Source organism: Leiobunum rupestre, chromosome 7 (genome assembly GCF_980474605.1).
Source record: "Leiobunum rupestre chromosome 7, qqLeiRupe1.1.hap1, whole genome shotgun sequence".
Lineage (NCBI taxonomy): Eukaryota > Metazoa > Arthropoda > Arachnida > Opiliones > Sclerosomatidae > Leiobunum > Leiobunum rupestre.
In genome coordinates, this window is record NC_143390.1 from 27,341,038 (window position 1) to 27,347,041 (window position 6,004).

General features: G+C 34.9%; 1 protein-coding gene across 3 annotated transcripts in view; it reads right to left on the bottom strand.

Moving 5' to 3' along the window:
- Positions 1-6,004, bottom strand: part of LOC149935473 (synaptosomal-associated protein 25-like) — a 142,610-nt gene that overhangs the window by 135,648 nt on the left and 958 nt on the right. The gene's annotated exons all lie outside the window — the stretch shown is intronic.

Consider the following 6,004-nt stretch of genomic DNA (forward strand, 5'->3'; position numbering starts at 1 on the left):
TTAAAGAAAAAATTAGACAATTTTTAGCTTGATATTTTACTTTTATCAAAAGTGTATAAATTGAAATCAGATTTCAGAACAAAAGTATTATTGCAACGTTAAATAAATTAGCAAAACTTTAAAGGAACTAAATAATAATCATAGAATTTGTCAGATAACTTGAGTAAAATGATCTTCAAAAAGTGTCAAAATAAAATGAAACCTCCTGCCTTAAATTCTTAAAATTCCTTGACCTTTTTCCCTGACTTTATAGGCCCATTTCTAAATTCCCTGATTTCCCTGACGTATGGAAACCCTGCACACACACACCATGGACTAATTAACAAACCGTTAAAAATCTGTTTCCTGTTTATGAAGTTTGAATCACCAGGATAAAAAATATTTGCCTGGCAACGCTGCTGAACGCGTTAACACTTTTTTTTGGGGTCTTTATAGGGAAATGTTATAGATCTGGGCCGTCCCTGTTGTTAATTAGTCCATGCACACACACACGGGATAAGCGGCGAAACATAGCAGCCAATCGGAAAGGCAGCCGCGGTGGTACAGTCCGCGTTCCGTTACTCTTGATTGAATGGTCAGGGAAGGATGACTAGACTAAAAAGCCGGGGAAAACAGCGGAAAACGAGTGTCTTTCGTGATAATCTTTCGCGAGTCGGAATAGATTTAATAGAATAAATACGCGTAAAATTGTCAAATCTTACTGTTGCTTGAATTTCCGATGCAGAGCTCGCGATAAAAGAACGAGGGGACTAGACTAATTCCCGGAACAAGGCGAGACGGAATCCCTCACGAGCCACGCATTCGTCGCGGTTTCTGGAAAGGGACAACTGACGCCCGCCGAAGAAAGCCGTCAAAACCGAGTCTCGCCGAGGAGACCGCCACGAAGGGGGATGCTAGTCGCCAGTCGCGGAGCACTTGTGTCTCGTGTATTTTCAGACAAAAGTTGGCGGATGAAAGGCGCGAGTCAAACGAAAAAAAGAGTAGGTCAAAACTGCCCGAAAACGATGATTATTCGAGCCCGGGGAAAAGGTGGGGGGACACTTCTAAACGCTTAACACGCGTTCAGGGTGACCAGACTTCCTATATTTTAAATGCCTTCCTATAATTTCCTTTATTTTAACCTATTTTCCTAGAATTCCACCGTCTTTTGAAAATGATAAACATTTTTTGTACGTGTCATGAAACATCTAGTGTAAGCACTACCACCCTATTTAGTTTCCTATATTTAGCCTATTTAGTTTCGTATATTTAGCCTATTTAGTTTCCTATATTTAGCCTATTTAGTTTCCTATATTTAGCCTATTTAGTTTCCTTTATTTAGCCTATTTATTTTCCTATATTTAGCCTATTTAGTTTCCTATATTTAGCCTATTTAGTTTCCTATATTTAGCCTATTTAGTTTCCTATATTTAGCCTATTTAGTTTCCTATATTTAGCCTATTTAGTTTCCTATATTTAGCCTATTTAGTTTCCTATATTTAGCCTATTTAGTTTCCTATATTTAGCCTATTTAGTTTCCTATATTTAGCCTATTTAGTTTCCTATATTTAGCCTATTTAGTTTCCTATATTTAGCCTATTTAGTTTCCTATATTTAGCCTATTTAGTTTCCTATATTTAATATATTTAGTTTCCTATATTTTCCTAAAATTCGACTATTTAGTTTCCTATATTTTCCTATAATTCGACTATTTAGTTTCCTATAATTCGACTATTTAGTTTCCTATATTTTCCTATAATTCGACTATTTAGTTTCCTATAATTATCCCCTAAAATTCCTATTTTTCCTATAAAATTTTCAAAGCCCCTGATCACCCTGCGCGCTGGAAAAATATCGGGTCTTTGCCGCTTCACAATTCGCTACACAATTGGTTTGTAATAAACCTTTGCTCAAATTGACAGGTGGGGCAACAAACGGGAACGTCCCCCACGAAAATCGATTAACTATTACTAAAATGTGAACAAAGTATAATGTAAAATTTATGCCGATAAGATTAAACTAACGATCTAATATAAAGTAGTTTAGAAAAATCGTTAAGGTAAATTCGTACCGATTTGAAAATGGCTCGAAAATCTACGGTATAATGAGCACCCCCCCCCCCCTCCTACACCACCCAAAGAAAATAGACTAAACTTTCGCGAAAACAAAATGTGTATGAAGAGTTTTAAGACAACACACATTGAATACTAATTTCCAAAACATTCACCAGTTCTCTTTGCGCGAAATACTAAATTATTTTTTCATTTTTCCGTCGCGTAAAAAGCTCATCTTAAAGCAACAAGAACAATCCAAGACTGTCAGAATTCTACAGGCCTGTTCGAACCAGACTGTTTTCCTGAAACGAGTTGCATTTTCGTTCACACGCTCCACGGAAAATTTGAAAGATTTATCCCGTAAATCGACGAAGATAGCTAGCAGTATGTCTTACAGAAATATCTCCACTACTACTAAATATGTCAACTTGATTCATTAAGGAAAGAAATATTCATATTTTGATTTGGTTTTATCAAGAATGTATTTACTTAGGGGAAATGAAACCCTCCAATTTATGATAGGAAAAATAGGAAATTTATAGTCATCTCATAGGAAATTATTGGAGCCATTTTAATAAAGATAAAACAAAATTATAGGAACGTTCATGTGAATTTATAGGAAATTATAGGAATAATTTTAATAAAGATAAAACAAAATTATAGGAACATTCATGTGAATTTATAGGAAATTATAGGAATAATTTTAATAAAGATAAAACCAATGCTTTTAAAGGAACTTTAGATTTAATAATAATATTACATTTAATACGAAACCATCACAGACTTAGTGACTAGATAAATAAATTAAAGTATTATTACATTTTCGTTTTAAAACACAAGCCAGCCGCAAAAGCCAATTAAATTAGTGTTTTAATAAAAAAAAACTAGCTGTTTTTAAGCGCCTTCTATCAAACTTTAAAACTATATTGAAAGCAAAGCGCGAAGTAAGAAAAACAGGAAAATTGTAAAACTATAGGAAGTGGTAGGAATACAATCGAAATATAGGAAAAATTATTAACTATAGGAAGCAGGGTGACCAGGCTTTGAAAATTTTATAGGATAAATAGGAAAATATAGGACACCAAGTAGGAAAATGTAGGAAAAATAAGGTAATTATTGCATATCGGTATACTTTGACTCGAATCACCTAGAATATTGATATTTTTTATACATTGCTTTCTTGCATTATTGTATCACTAAGCGGATTTACAAGGCACGTGCATTTCAAGATTTTGTTCGAAAGTGGCAGTGTTTTCACTATAATTATTCTATGAGACTATGATACGTACAAAAAAGTTCTTTCATTTTCAAAAGGCCGTGAAATTATACGAAAATAGGTGAAAATATAGGAATTTATAGGAAGGCATTAAAAATATAGGAAAATATAGGAAGTCTAGGCACCCTGAATTTGGGGAAACAATGAGATGGATTTTTTTTTACGGGAATGAGCTTAGTGTTAGAGAGTCGGGTGATGTGATTGGGAGCGAGGCTAAAAAGTGTATTTATTTAAACCACGAATATATTTACGTATACTTAGGGTGAATGACTATTTTAACACAATTTTTCCCAATCACATTATGCTCGAAGAGTTAGTTCTTTCCCCCTAAAAAAACCAAATATTTAAGAAAAATTTTTAGATTAAATAAATCCAATAAAGCAGTTATTAATACCGAATTCAAAAGAATATTTTTGGAAGAATTTAGCCATTTCTTCCAGCCTACCTCACGGTCTTAAAATATGCTATTCCCATTAAGATTCAATCAAAACGATCCCTAAAACTGAGACACCAGGGTTGGGGAAAAAACTTTTTTTTTTTAAATTAAAAACCACCATGGTTAAAACCAGTTGTAACCGGGGGTTTAAACCGTATAAAACCACAAATAAAAAAAAATGCTCAAATTGCTTAATTACTTCGAAAATGGTAAAATTCACAGATTTCAAAATTGCGTTTTTGTGCGTGACAGTATCTTTACATTGTGAGGTATAGCAGACTTATTTACCTGCTTTTATACCCTAACATGGCGGCGTAGCAGACGACAAAAAGTGAAGGTTAAGTTCTAGTTTCGTTTTGAAATAAAAAATGCAGAGTATTATATTCTGCATTTTTATTTGAAATAAATAGTATTTTTAATTCATTTCTCAATATTCTTTTTAATAAAAAAAATTAGATTTAACCGTGGATTTATTTTGGTGGTTAAAACCAGTTTAAACCTGGTTCTTTCCAACCCTAGAAGAAACGCTTAAATTACTCTCAAAATATTCTTTCTAATAAATGCATACTTTAATTTATTCAATCTAAAGAACATTGTTTAAATCTATTACATTACAATATATAGACAATAGAAATTTATTTTTTTCTTCAAAACTGGTCTCCTGAAAAATCGTTTGAAATTATGGATATATTTTCCCCATTCTCATGAAGCAGCTTCACGATAAAGGATCGCGGAAGTAGATGGATAATGCAAATTGTTGGTCTTCTACCATAAATCAAAGCGTTAAACGCGACTTCCTATTGTTTATAAAGTGGACGCTGCCGAAGAGGGTTTAGAATTAGCAGCGGCCTTGTTGAGTGGAGGATCTTCCGTCAAAGCTCATTAATCGTTCGAATTAGTTCGATAAGACTTCAATAAAAGCGGCAAAAAAGTGGGAAAACTGCTCGTTTGAACGCTTCTATTACGCGTGCTTCGTCCCGTTATCGCCAGACGGCGCTCTAGGCGGCAAAATACGACGAGATGTATACAAATCGATTTACGGATGCGCCTCCGGCCTATTGCCATCTCTATTTTTTATACGCGGAAAAGTCTCCCCGAATTTGGACCAGAATGTATTTGATCAACTTTATTCTCTTCCGTAGCTCAACCCTTTTTTCCGAGAATAACTCTGTCGGGGGAGGATGGCACCGAAATAACCACCTAAAAAGAAATACTAGATAAAAAGCCGCGAGATCTTTTAAGGTACCGACTGTAAATAGTAACGTAATATAATATTAAAGGGAGGGGAATTCCAGGCCTAAAGGGAATCTTATTACGCTTTATTTCAGCTCGAGTTCGTTAATTAACATATTAAACCAAACATCTAAACCTTAATTTCGAGCAAGTTATCGCTGACTTTGCGGGTTCTACCGTAAGATATTTATCACGTCTGATATTAAGATTCAAAGCGCATTAACTGCTTCAAATACTTAGAAACCCAAGAATATTTCCTATGAGGATTTTGAGGGCATAAAGGGCTAGACATCACGCCGAAGTGGGTTACAGCCTTCACCCCTTCCACTCAAAAATAACTAAAGTTTCACTGTTAACATTCAGCCTCCATTCGAGAATTATTAAATCTCATGAAAAAAGGGGGGATACTAATTGCGTATATTCTTAAAAATAAAGCAAAAAATCTTCGCGTGCACAAATGCGCCTAAATAAAAAAGGTAAAAAAATTCGACATCGCCGAGGAATGTACCGAGGTAATTAGACCCCCCCCCCTCCCTCTCTTGGAAGAAAAAAACGGCTGGTATTTCATAAGTGGCTTCGTTCTTTTTTTACTATTAATTAAAAAAACGGGGTCTCCGACTTCCGTCAAAATACTACTGAGAAAAATAACCGAAAAGGATCCGACTTGGCAGGGTATAACTCGGGTGGGGGTTTCATAGAGGTCAAAGTTCTTTCCCTTTACTCGAACGAAACTAATTTAATAACAGACGTGACTGGACGACTTAAATTGCGGATATTTTCGAAACACCGCAAATTATGGCGTTCTCTTTTAATAAGCGATTATAAAAATTGCTACGTTTCTCCGAATCGAGGAGAGTGTACGTAATAACAAATTAAAAATAACGGTGGATATGGAAACCGTACATTTTGTAGAAAGAAGCGCGGGGAAGTGGAAGAACGATATTTAGTCGGACTTCCGGCGGATATTTAGAGAACTATCGAAAAAAGAGCTGAGAAACTTCGATTCTTTCGGGGGACGGGGCTTCG